This window comes from Ziziphus jujuba, chromosome 3 (assembly GCF_031755915.1).
Source record: "Ziziphus jujuba cultivar Dongzao chromosome 3, ASM3175591v1".
NCBI lineage: Eukaryota > Viridiplantae > Streptophyta > Magnoliopsida > Rosales > Rhamnaceae > Ziziphus > Ziziphus jujuba.
Window position 1 is genome coordinate 13,046,810 of NC_083381.1, and position 14,385 is coordinate 13,061,194.

Genomic DNA, 14,385 nt, shown 5'->3' on the forward strand with positions numbered 1-14,385 from the left:
TTATAAAAATAAGAAATAAAAATTCGATTTTATTTGTTTATTTTTCAATTTGCTTATTTCCATTTCATGCCCTTTCGGCTATATAGTTGAATATGAACACTGTTACTTGACTTTCTTTTCGCCAAAAGCTGGACGTGCCTTTCTCCACACCTTCCTACTCTTTCTCTCTCCTTCTTTGCTCCTTCTATAGATTTCAACTATAACATGAAACTGGGTCAAAGAAAAAATTGATTATTTAATCTTCATCTTGATCTATATGCCTATATATATATATATATATATGTATGCATACCACACACATATATTTAAAACACTCTTGATTTCTATAAAGTTGGTAATTTATTTAAACCAAGCAAAACAAAGATCATATTGCAACAAAGAGCAATGGAAGATGGAGGAGGAGGAGGGATTGCAAAGGTGTCGTCGACGACGGCGGCGACAATGACGTCGTCGACGAGGGATAGTAAAGAAGGGAAACGAAAGGTCGTTAAAGATGATGAGCAGAAGGTGTCGTTTTATAAGCTGTTCTCGTTTCCCGACCGGTCGGATGTCGTTTTGATGATTGTGGGGACGATAGGCGCCATAGGAAACGGTGTGTCGCAGCCTCTCATGACTCTCATATTTGGGCAGCTGATTAACTCTTTTGGCACTTCTAGCAGTTCTAATATCATTGATGAGGTTTCGAAGGTACAATACAACAAAATTAATTAATTGAACAAAGATTCTCTTTGCTTTTTATGATCATCATTCTTGTACTTGATGTTTTATTTTTTATTTTTTATTTTGTGTTAAATTATATTCTTTTTGGATCTATGTGATATAGAGGTTCCCGCCAAAAAAAAAGAAAAAGAGAAAAAGAAAAACTGGGATATGTTCTTCTTTGTTTGTTCTAACTGGTAATGGAGTTTTGAGTATATTTTAATAGGGTTTGGTTCAAATTTTGAGTGAAAGAGAATTTAAGTTAATTGGATATTTTTGCAAGAAAGCATTAAAAAAAAAAAAGTTAACTTTTTGTATCTTTTTTCTATATTTAGAAAATTAAATGCAAGTAGATCTCCTTGCAATAGGTATATATATTTTAAGTTGTAAGAAATTTTTAAAAAAATGTATCTATATAATTTATATATATAATATATAAAAGAAGAAACGTATGCTCCACGTACCAGCATCTATTATTTCAAATTCTCTCCAAAAACATATTTTTTATTTATATTTTATTTATTATTTATTATTCATCACATTACCTTTTATGTATATAATTATATATATATATATATAATTAATTTTTGTTATAACTATCTATAACTATCAAACAATTATAAAATTGTATATGATAATAATTTTGAAATAAATTTAAAATAAATAAAATATTTGATTTTATCTTATTTATAAAATATATATTTTTACCATTTTTAAATTATATATTTTTATTATTAGTATTATTATAATATTACATAATATAATATAATATAATATTATTTAAAAAGAGGTCATTATTATAATAGTAATTTTTGAATTTAAATCTTTAGGTCATTATATAGATTGATTAGTTATGATTCTATAAAAAATTGAAGTTATTGTATTATATATTTAACCATTCAATAAAACTTAATTGTCTCAAAGTCAGATATAATTTATAATAATAATAATAATAATAAATAAATTATATTATGACTATTTAGTATATAAAAATTACTTATTTGCAAGGAATCAAAAAATAAATTTAGATTTGAATTTAAATTAAATTATATAAATGCATTTGAATTTGAATTCTATAGTTGAATAGTATTATATATAGAGATCAAATTTATAATTTGTTAAAGGCCAACCATGGAATACTATATATAAGGTACATGTAAATCTACTTTATCTTAAAATTATTGCCATATATTTTCTTATATTCATTTTATTTCCTTCCAAATGCATTATAAATAATTAAAATCTAGAAATAGTTAAAATCTAAAAATGATTTATAGTCAAATCATGATAATGCCCATATACTATGGAAATTTCCAAAAAATCAATATTAAATTATTTCTTTCAAGTTTAATTTCTGGATTTTAAATATTTATAATATTTTTAGAAGGAAATAAAATGAATATAAGAAAATATATGGAAATGATTTTAAGATTGTAAATTTTTAATGTAATTTTATTTTTTCAATGGTTTTGGAGGGACAAAATGAACATGAGGATGATACATGGTAAATTGTTTTGCTTATTCTCTCACTTTTATATATCATATATATTATATATATTTTCACAAATAATTTATATAAATAATATTTTCAAAAATAAAAATTATACGATCTTTGTAAAATTTGGAATAAAAAAATTGATCTTAATTTTTGAAAATTTCCATAATATGTGGGAATGAAGATTTTATTTTTGGTGATGGAATAAAACTTGGCAAGAGAAATTTTTTTCTCTCCTTATTTGGTTACTTTTTGAATTTTTCAAAGATTAGGTAAAAAAAATGTATATAATAAAAGATATTTTAATTATTAAAGATATTTCATATAAAAACTCTATATACTAATACATATTCATATATGGATATGCAATAAATAAAATTTTATTATAAAATAATAAGATTAATATATTATAATTACTAATGAAATTGATAACTTTATCAGAAATTTAAAATGGATAATGCATTTTTTTCAATATTTTCCAAAAAAGACTCAAAATGTACTTATACACACACACACACACACACATATGACAAGATTTAATTAATATGGAGTAATATAAAATCAATTTTAAACAAAAGTGGATATTTAAAAGTATAACTGAATACTTATAATGTAATGAAAATTGTACAAGACTAATGACAGTTTGATTTGTAATTATGACTGAGTTGATTTTTGTGATCTTATTCAATCTCAAGTTTAATTGCTATCCCACATTGATTTTATTTTATTAACGAGAATGATAATATTATTAAATAATTATTCTACTATTTAATTATTTTTCATAATTATATTATAATATTTTTAAATATAAAAAATGGATAAATTATATCGGGAATGATAACTATTAAATTTAAATTTAAAAATTAATAATTATCGACAATTTTAATATTCAATATTTGATATTCAATTATTGAAAATCTAATATTTAATATAAAATAAAATTGAAGATTTTTTAGGAATATGTTAAGGCATGATTTTTATTAATTATAAATTTACATATTTGTATAGGATTTTTCTAATATTTACAAGATAAAATATTCTACATATGATATAAATAATTGTAGATAGAAACAATGAATTATAAAATTTAATGAAATTAATTATTTTATCAAAAACATTTTAAAATCTATATAAAAGGAAAGATCCCTAATATTAATATATATATATATATATATATATATTAGATAATGAAATATATATAGAGAATACTATTATTTCATTTAAATCAAATTCTTTATCTAATCAAATTAAATATAAGGATTTAATATATGAAAATTAATTATTTACAAATAATCAAAAAATATATTTGAATTTTAATTTAATTCTATAGATGGAAAATATTATATAAATACATTTGAATTTGAATTTAAATTTGAATTTTATAGATGGAAAAATATAAATAGATAAATGTTTTTTAATAAAATTTCATAAATCATTTACCTTATAAGATAAAAATATATTTATAGGATAAATAATCATAATAATAATGACGAATAATTAAATTTCATTATAAGTATTTAATATATAAAAATTAATTATTTGCAAGGAATAAAAAAATACATTTCAAAAAATATTATTTAAATATATTTGGATTTAAATTAAATTATATAAATGCATTTAAATTTGACTTTAAATTCCATAGATGGAAAAATAAAATAGGAAAATTCTATAAATGAAAAAAATTATATAGGTAATTTTTGAATTTGAATTCCATAATTGAATAGTATTGTGTATAGAAATTAAATTTATAGTTTTTAATAAATTTTTACAGTATAGATTAAAAAAAAAATCAAAATATACTTATTAACAATAAAACTTTTAAATAAAATTTCAAATATAATTAATTATTATAGATTATATATAATATTATTTATTATGATTATATCATCTATTATAGTTATATGTACCGTATATCGGACGGGGATGAAAGCTAGTGTATATATAATTTGTTTAAGTTATAGTTAGCTAGTTTTGAATATTTTTCCTTATATGTTTTTTAAGGTAAAGCCACTAGCAATCCAATCAAATTTTTGTTTTTTGGTTGCAATAATTAATTATGAATTTTGTCTTGACATTTTGTATCTTTGTGATTTTTTCAGGTTTCTTTGAACTTTGTATACTTGGCAATTGGTATTGGTATTGCTGCATTTCTTCGTAAGTACTGCAAAATAATCCTTCTATCTCTTTCCAAGCCCACAAACTGCATTTTGTAAAAACAAAAGTTTTCGAATGACTTCATTTGAAAATGCCTCAAAATAGTGATCACCATTTATTTGCATAATGCCCCCTTCATGAAACTAGCTTTATGCATGAAAATAAAAAAGTTAAAGGTCAGCATTAATATTCTTAATTTGGTTTCTGGTTCACTTGGCTTTGCTAGTTGAGTTTGGTGAATCAAAACTGGAAGCAATCTGTTACTGTAATATTACTGTGTCATTGTTGGAGGAATTACTGGTTAAAAGCATAGATGATTTGGAGCAATAATATTTTTTATCACCAATGGTGATAAACACCATTAATATGGCAGTTTGCGGGGTTAATATTGTGTGATTATTGTAGTCTTCTCCAATTTGTAAGTTGATTAATGATAAGTCACTACGTATCATGTAGAATTTTGGCCAACAGCATCCTTTAGACAAGATCATGTTTTGTTTCAGTGTCTGGTTAGTCCAATCAAGAAACTTGACATCTGAAAGTGTCTAATTGTGAATTGATGTGGTTCATTGCAGAGGTATCATGTTGGATGGTTACCGGAGAAAGACAAGCCACCCGTATTCGAGGTTTGTACTTGAAAACAATACTAAGGCAAGATATAGCCTTTTTTGACACCGAAACTACAACTGGAGAAGTTATTGGGAGGATGTCTGGGGATACCATTCTCATTCAAGATGCAATGGGTGAAAAGGTACAAGAGACTTAAAAAAAAAAAAAAAATTGCATGCCAAACTTCAAGGTTTTCATTTATTATTATTATTATTTTTTTCCATCATCTTCAATTGATCGCTTTTTTGTTTTCTAGTTTATTAAAAAACATATATACTAATATCTACAGGTGGGAAAGTTCATACAACTTGTTGCAACATTTTTCGGTGGCTTTGCCATTGCATTTGCAAAAGGATGGCTTCTTTCCCTTGTTCTGCTTTCATGTATCCCACCCCTTATCATTGCTGGTGGAGTCATTGCGACCGTGACAACAAAAATGGCGAGCCAAGGACAGCTGGCTTATGCAGAAGCTGGCAATGTAGTAGAGCAAACTGTTGGATCCATTAGAACGGTAAGGAAATATTAGTACTAAATTTATAATATACCCTTATCTTAAATTTACGCACATTTATTTGTATATACAATACATCGATTGATTTTCTAGAGCATAAAAAATATGTGCGCTTAAATATTTTCCTTTTCATTTTTATTTTTATTTTTTTATGTGCAAAATAGGTTGCATCATTCACAGGGGAGAAGAGAGCAATTGACAAATACGACAAGAAGCTTGATGCTGCCTACAAATCAGCAACCCACCAAGGGTTGCTCACAGGGTTTGGACTCGGAGTTGTTTTGCTTATTATCTTTGGGACTTATGCACTTGCTGTTTGGTATGGATCTAAACTGATCATTGACAAAGGATACAATGGAGGAGATGTCCTGAATGTGATTTTCGCAATCCTGACGGGTGGAATGTAAGTACATATATGTAGATATATCCTCACTTTATATTCCGATTTTGGCAAAAAAATTTGCTAATTTTGGTGTTGTCTTGGATTATTAGGTCATTAGGTCAGGCATCCCCATGCTTGAATGCATTTGCTTCAGGGCAAGCGGCAGCTTATAAAATGTTCGAGACAATCCATCGAAGAGCGAAAATCGATGCTTCTGATAACAGTGGAATTGTGTTGGAAGACATAAAAGGAGATATTGAACTCAAAGATGTATACTTCACATATCCTGCTAGGCCAGATGTGCAGATCTTTGATGGGTTCTCAATGAAGGTTCCAAGTGGGAAAACTGCTGCTTTAGTTGGGCAAAGTGGGAGCGGAAAATCAACAGTAATCAGCCTTATAGAAAGATTTTATGATCCAGATGCTGGTGAAGTACTTATTGATGGTGTTGATTTGAAGAAATTGCAGCTTAGATTCATGAGAGAAAAGATTGGGTTGGTTAGTCAAGAACCTGTTTTATTTGCTACAACTATAAGGGAAAATATAGCTTATGGGAAGGAAAATGCAACTGAAGAGGAGATTAGGACAGCAATTGAGCTTGCTAACGCAGCAAAATTTACTGATAAGCTCTAAGGTTCAAATTTATTACTCTTTCTTTCTCGGTTTGCATTTTGACATCATTTTTTTTTTTTTTTTTTGGGATGATTGGTTTTTGGACCTTTTGCTAATCAAGAAAACTGAATTTTGTCGATAGGGGTTGGATACATTGGCTGGTGAGCATGGAACACAGCTATCTGGTGGGCAAAAACAGAGAATAGCAATTGCAAGGGCAATTTTGAAGAATCCCAGAACTCTCCTTCTTGACGAAGCAACGAGTGCACTGGATTCTGAGTCCGAGCGTATTGTTCAAGAGGCATTGGTTAGAGTAATGGAAAACAGGACAACTGTAGTTGTTGCACATAGATTAACAACTATCAGAAATGCTGACATTATAGCTGTGGTGCATCAAGGGAAGCTTGTAGAACAAGGTAATTTTAAAACTATCTTTATATATATAATAGGATTACCAATATAAGTTTTCCAGGTTGATAAGAAGTTAACATAGTACCAGTACCAGAATATAAATTTATTATCCAATCTTTCTGAACCCTATTTCTTATTATTAAGAAATAGTGACCCAATTAAAGCCAATATAGCTGGTTTCAAAATCTACAAATTCTTCATAAAGTAACAGTTCCAAATTAAATATGGATTTTTCAGGAACACATGCTGAGTTGATCAAAGATCCAGAAGGAGCTTACTTTCAGCTTGTTAGGCTTCAAGAAGGAGCTACTGAAACAGAAATTACACAAACTTATGAGACTGATAAGGCAAATGGAAGTTTCGAACTTGACAAGTCCATTTTAAGATCTGGGAGCCAGAGATTATCTTTGAAGAGATCCATAAGTAGAGGTTCATCAAGTAGCAGAGACTCTCTCACTCTTAGCTTTGGTCATCGTGGTCCAATTAATTTTCATGATATTGGAGAAAGAAATGATCCAGAGAATTCAGTGGTGGATCCTGAAATGCGTAAAAATGTTTCCATCAAAAGATTAGCCTACCTAAATAAGCCTGAGCTCCCAGTTTTACTACTTGGATCAGTTGCAGCAATGGTCAATGGTGTCCTTTTCCCTGCATTGGGTCTCATACTGTCGAGTTCAATTGAAATGTTTTACAAACCTCCAAATGAGTTAAGAAAGGATTCTAGATTTTGGGCACTTATGTTTATGGCTATGGGTTTCGTTGGTTTTGTTGTATCTCCAATCCAAAATTACCTATTTGGAATTGCTGGTGGAAAATTGATACGACGGATTCGTTCATTAACCTTTGCAAATGTTGTTCACCAAGAAATCAGTTGGTTTGATGATGCTGCAAATTCTAGGTATAGAGCAACAAGTTTCATAAGCTTTTTCATCATGAGTTCCTCAAAACTGATATTTATATACTTTTGCAGTGGTGCAGTTGGTGCAAGATTGTTTTCAGATGCTTCAACAATTAAAAGTCTTGTTGGTGATGCTTTGGCCTTGTTGGCTCAGAATGCAACTACGATTGTGGCAGGGCTAGTCATAGCATTCACAGCTAATTGGATATTGGCACTGATAGTTCTTGCTGTGTCGCCAATCTTGGTAGCGCAGGGCGTTATTCAGACAAAATTCCTAGAAGGATTCAGTGCTGATGCCAAGGTTATTCTTCTCTTCTTCCCACTGTTTTATAGCAGCAACCTTACCATAGACTATTTTTTGTAGCTAGGAACTTCATGAATCGTAAAACACACTCAATTGGCAAAATTTGTTGTGGTTAATTCGTAAATTCATCATATTGAATTCTAAAGAAAGCTATGATATATGGTTTGCAGGTTATGTATGAAGAAGCCAGTCAAGTGGCAAATGATGCAGTTGGTAGCATTAGAACAGTCGCATCATTTTGTGCTGAGGAAAAGGTTATGGAAATGTACAAGAAGAAATGTGAAGCTCCAATGAGTCAAGGAGTAAGAGTAGGACTCATAAGTGGTGCAGGCTTTGGTTTTTCTTTCTTTGCACTCTTCTGCATAAATGCATTCATTTTCTACATTGGAGCTGTTCTTGAGAAAAAAGGAAAAGCTACATTTGGGGAAGTTTTCAAGGTAAATATTTAGGTTGCTGCTTTAATACCTCCGATTTTCAAATCTTTCATTTTGAATTTTGTCTACTCCTATAGTTTTGACAACTTTTTCTTTTTTTTTTTTTTTCAGGTTTTCTTTGTTTTGACAGCTACAGCAATGGGGGTTTCCCAAAGTAGTGCCATGGCTCCCGACACTAGCAAAGCTAAAGATTCAGCAGCTTCAATATTTGGAATTCTTGATAGCAAGCCTAAGATTGATTCAAGCAGCAATGAGGGGATAACACTACCAACTATAAAAGGCGATGTTGAGTTCGAACATGTGAGCTTTAAATATCCCACAAGACCTGATATTGAAATTTTCAGAGACTTCTGTTTGAGTATTCCCTCTGGAAAGGTATTAATCTCCTCCATTACCTTACGATTCTCTATCATTTTCCCTAGTTATGTACTTAATCTAGAGTTTTTGCCTGCAGACTGTTGCTTTGGTTGGAGAAAGTGGAAGTGGAAAATCAACAGCAATAAGCCTAATAGAGAGATTTTACGATCCCACTTCGGGACGTATAACATTAGATGGAGTTGAAATCCAAAAGTTGAAGCTAAGTTGGTTAAGGCAACAAATGGGATTGGTTAGCCAAGAACCAATTCTCTTCAACGAGACAATTCGAGACAACATAGCTTATGGAAAACAAGGGGATGTTAGTGAGGAAGAGATAATTGCAGCAACAAAGTCAGCAAATGCACACAATTTCATATCATCATTGCCAAATGGCTATGAAACATCAGTTGGGGAAAGAGGGATACAATTATCCGGAGGGCAAAAGCAAAGAATAGCCATTGCTAGAGCGATTCTGAAGAACCCGAAAATACTTTTGCTTGATGAAGCTACAAGTGCATTGGATGCAGAATCTGAAAGAGTGGTACAAGATGCATTGGATAGAGTTATGGTGGATAGAACAACCGTTGTCGTTGCTCATCGGCTTCCGACAATCAAAGGCGCTGACATAATCGCAGTGGTGAAGAATGGTGTGGTTGCTGAGAAGGGAACTCATGATTTTTTGATGAAGATTAATGATGGTGCCTATGCATCCCTTGTGGCACTTCACAAGAGTTCGTCAACATGAGAAAAAGGAGAAAAACACACACACACACACACACACACAGAGACAAAAAATTTCATATATGATTTTGTAGAGTTGTAGGAGGTTTGCATTTACACTTTTAAATGTATAGTACTGAAAGTTGGCTGCTTCGATAGAAAACTGTTCAATATTTAAGATCAATTGATTAGTCTTTAACATTCAATATTTTTCTTTGCCTTTTTTACTTGGAAAAAAATGCAATACCATTTACTAAGAACGCACATTAAATCCTGATAAGCGATGTTTTAGATTTCAAGAATTGCCTCCTAAATTTTAATGGTAAAAATATTATGATTTTTTAAATATTAACAGTTAAACAGAATCAAAATAAAAGGGCAGCTAATGTATTATTTTTGCATGTGGAAGTTCCTGTAATTTAATCAAAATTACTACATGATAATTCAATATGAATTATCCAAAATAACGTGATTCTACGTTATACAGTGGGTCAGAATTAAATAACAATCTGAATAATTGACCCAAAAAATAAAAAAAAAAGTCAATTAGCAAATTAAACTGAAAACTGCCAATCTTTTACCATGGATCTGGAATATATTCCTCTAGCAGTGCTTTCCAATTTTCCTGTATTAATCACTTCCACATTTGAGCAGCGTTTCAATTTTTCCCAACAAGTTTTTGTTTTTTTCCTCTCATTTTCTATTCTTGTTTTCAGAATGCATTTTCTTTTTTTTTTAATAGTTTTCAGCTATATTTTTCCACCTCTTCCGTATGGAGTTCCAAAGGGTTTGTTGCTTTCTCATCACATTTGTTACCTTGCTAAAAATCATTTCCCTCCATTGTGATTTGTTCACTCTAATATTTTCTCCAACTTTTGGTTCAACTAATGAATTTAAAGCCAATGCCTCCTCTTTACTTTCAAAATCTTCCCACCATTTATATTGCTAAGGTAGAGCTTTTTGCTACTCTAAGTTTTCAGTCCCTGAAATACCTACCAATGCACAACAATATCTCTTAATGCTGTTAGTGGTCAATTTAGTTTCAATATCATTTTTGTCCCTTAAATTTGAAGGTGTGAGATTTCAAACTTACATCCTTATCACATCACGGGTATTATACATGAATCTCACACTAGATCATATTAATTATATCACAAATTAAAAGTGAGAAAGTAATTTTTAATCCTCAAAATGGTTTACTAAGGGTCATGTTCACATTAAATCATCCTAATGCTTTTAAAGACAGATTCTCCTTCGTTAGCCTCTTAATTACTTGAAAGATTACGATTTTAAAAATCAATCAATGATAATATAAATTTAGTGATATATTAAAATTGTATATAAACAAAATACCAAAAAACTATAAAAATATTTTTAAATCTCAATTTTAAAGCAATTTAATATTGATAAAAGAAGTACGTGCATCTAATATAACCCTGGTAATATTCAAATAACCAATATAAATTTAGAAAAATTAATATTAATATTAATATTATTTGATGGAGTTTGATATAACTTAATTACATAAAGTTGTGATTGGTTGGAAAATTCATCACTGAACCATTTATTACTAATCAATGGAATTAGTTTTAAGAAGATTACTAACTAATGAAGCATATATTTATTAACAAAGCAAAGCAAATATATATATATATATGTATGTATATATAGATTTTATATATATTATATATTACTGTAATGAAGAGTACCTTTATTCTCTGAAAAAATCAATATCAGAAGTGGGTGATGAAGAACTTTGAGCAGAAGATTCTCCTGTTGAAGTGTGGCAATTTTGCCACTTGATGGTGCATGTCACCGGCTAGCATGCACACCTTGGTATCAAATCCTTTCCTTTTATGAGTTTATATTTTTTATATGTTTTTAATTGATGCAAGGTATATTTTGATAATGTTTTGTGCCTAAGTTATGTATGCAAAAGTATAGGCAAAATTATGCACAAAAGACTAGGAATGTTATGCTTGAAATGCCTATGGTGCTGGATTCATAATTTCCAACAATATAGTTCCACTATTTATGTTATATCTCAGGTTTCAAATGGATTTTTGGGCTGAAATTTTGAGGGATGTCTACAGACATATATAGAAGACTATGGTTCAAATTTCAGGTCAAAATGACATGAGAAAGTCCATTTTCTATTCCAAACAGATTGCTGTATCTGATGGGCCCAGTATGCAGAGTATGGGTCAGTTTTGGAGCTGTTTGGCCCATGATCCAGTTCCAGAACTTTCCTAGCTCTTGGAACAATATTTATTGATGACCAAGGATGCTTCAAACCAAGTTTCATAAGCAGATACAAAGGGGAACTAAGTAGGTGAAGCTAGTTTGGTTGTTTACCCAAACTAGTTAAACAATAGGAACTTAGTTCAAACCATGTGCCACTTTTTACTATATTTGGAATAGACATGTTGCAGCTGGTTTTTACCTCTTTTGTGTATGAAAATTTAGGTGTTGACCATTTTACTTTTTAAATTTCAAATACTTTACTCATTTTGTAAGCTCACATGCTTGGCATGTGTGAACTAGTTGTAATTTCAAGCTTATATTGTAAAATGAATGAAATGGCTACACATCTAAGCCTTATTTTCAAAAGCCAACGTGGTCCCCTTCTTCTCATCTCTTCTTCAACACCTTAGAACACTCTAGGAACCCTAAAAATCATAAAACACCATAACCAAAACCTAAAAACACAACTCACACACAACCATTCCTAAGAGCATCACCAAAAGCTTGCTTGTTGCTAACACTTCAAGCTAGCTTGCTCTTGGTCATAACCTTCTCACCCCAACAAAGTGGTATCAGAGCAAGGCACATTTTTGTGAGATTTGTGAGGTTTTTGGGCTGGTTTGTTCCTTGAGAGTGAAGAGATACTTGAAAGCACAAATATATTTTTATATTCCTTCATACTCGAAAGCAACATTCACATGGCTTCTTCAAGTTTTTCAACTCCTTCTCCTCCTATCTTCAATGGGGAGAACTACAACATTTGGAGTATCAAGATGCAAGCTTACTTGAAGGCTTATGGTCTTTGGGAGGTTACCATAAATCCCCAAGAACCCGAGCCTTTGAGACAAGGGGCAACGGTCAACCAAATCAAGCACTATGAGGAGGAATTGGCTAAAGGTTTCAAAGCTCTCACCGCCATTCATTCTTGTATTAGTGATACCATTTTCACAAGAATAATGGCATGTGAGAGTGCCAAAGAAGCTTGGGACAAACTTCAAGATGAGTTCCAAGGGAGTGCAAGGACAAGGCAAATGCAAATCCTTAACCTAAGAGGGAGTTTGAGACTATCAAGATGAAAGACAAAGAAACGGTTAAAGAGTTCACCACAAGGCTTCTTAATGTGGTGAATCAAATTAGGGTGCTAGGTGAAAGATTAAGTGACCAAAGGATTGTGGAGAAGGTGTTGGTCTCCTTGCCCAAGAGGTTTGAAGCTAAGATATCTTCATTGGAGGAGTCAAGGAACCTAAATGAAATTTCCTTGACCGAGTTGGTGAATGCCTTGCAAGCTACGGAGCAAAGGAGGAGGATTAGACATGAAGAATCATGGAGGCTGCATTTGTGTCTAAACAACATCAAAAGACATAAAATCAAAAGAAGAACAAGCTTAAGGTCATAAAGGTGAAACTAGCAAACCCGAGAGGAAGTCCTATGAACCTTGTCACCATTGCAAGAAGAAAGGTCATCATCCAAGAAGGCGTTGGTGGAGGCCGGATGCATTTTGCCATAAATGCCAACAAAAGGGTCATGTGGAGAGAGTATGCAAGGCTAACAAGAAAGATAAGCAACAAGCAAATGTTGCTAAAGATAATACAAGTGATAGTGAATTCGAAGAGTTGTTTGTTGCTACTTGTTTTAGTAGCATCAAGAATGATGAAAGATGGATCATTGATAGTGGAGCAACACACCATATGTCTCACAAGCATGAGTGGTTCACAAACTTGGATAGGAGCAGCCACAATAAAGTTAAAATTGGAAATGGAGCCTTAATGGAAGTGAAAGGCAAAGGAGATGTGGTGATATACACCACCAAAGGTATCAAAACTATCCATGATGTTCTCTATGTACCTTCTTTATGTGAGAACTTACTTAGTGTAGGTCAAATGCTTGAGAACAAATATGTATTACACTTCTCAAACATGACATGCACTATACTTGATCCACATGGAAATGAATTAATGTGTGTTGGAATGAAGAACAAGAATTTTAGGTTGAATATGGATGAAAATGGTGCATCGGTTGCATTGAACACCAAAGTTGAGAACACCTCTCAACTTTGATATAAAAGACCAGGCCATGCTAGCTTTAAGTCATTGGTAGGCACACATGAACTTGCTAGAGACATGCCATTGGTGGAGAAGTAAGAACATATGTGTGAAGTGTGTCAAAAAGGAAAGCACACTAGGCTAGCATTTCAATCTTGTTCTTGGAGATCAAAGGAGAAGCTAGGACTTATACATTCGGATATTTGTGGTCCTATGAGTGTTCCATCCTTAAATGGCAGCAAGTATTTCATAACTTTCATTGATGATTACTCAAGAATGTGTTGGGTGTATTTCCTTGAAAGAAAATCACAAGCTTTGGAGAAGTTTGTAGAATTTATGAAGTTAGTGCAAAATCAATCCGGTTACACTATAAAGGTGTTAAGGACGGACAATGGTAGGGAATACACAAGTGAGGCTTTCAAACAACTTTGTAAGGATCATGGTATAGTTCATCAATTCACTACACCATATACACCACAACAAAATGGTGTATGTGAAAGAAAGAACCGTACC

General features: G+C 31.2%; 1 pseudogene; it reads left to right on the top strand.

Annotated features, from left to right (window-relative positions):
- The first annotated feature begins 298 nt into the window (after window positions 1–298).
- On the top strand, window positions 299–9,746 carry LOC125423590 (ABC transporter B family member 9-like; annotated as a pseudogene).
- Window positions 9,747–14,385: the final 4,639 nt, after the last annotated feature.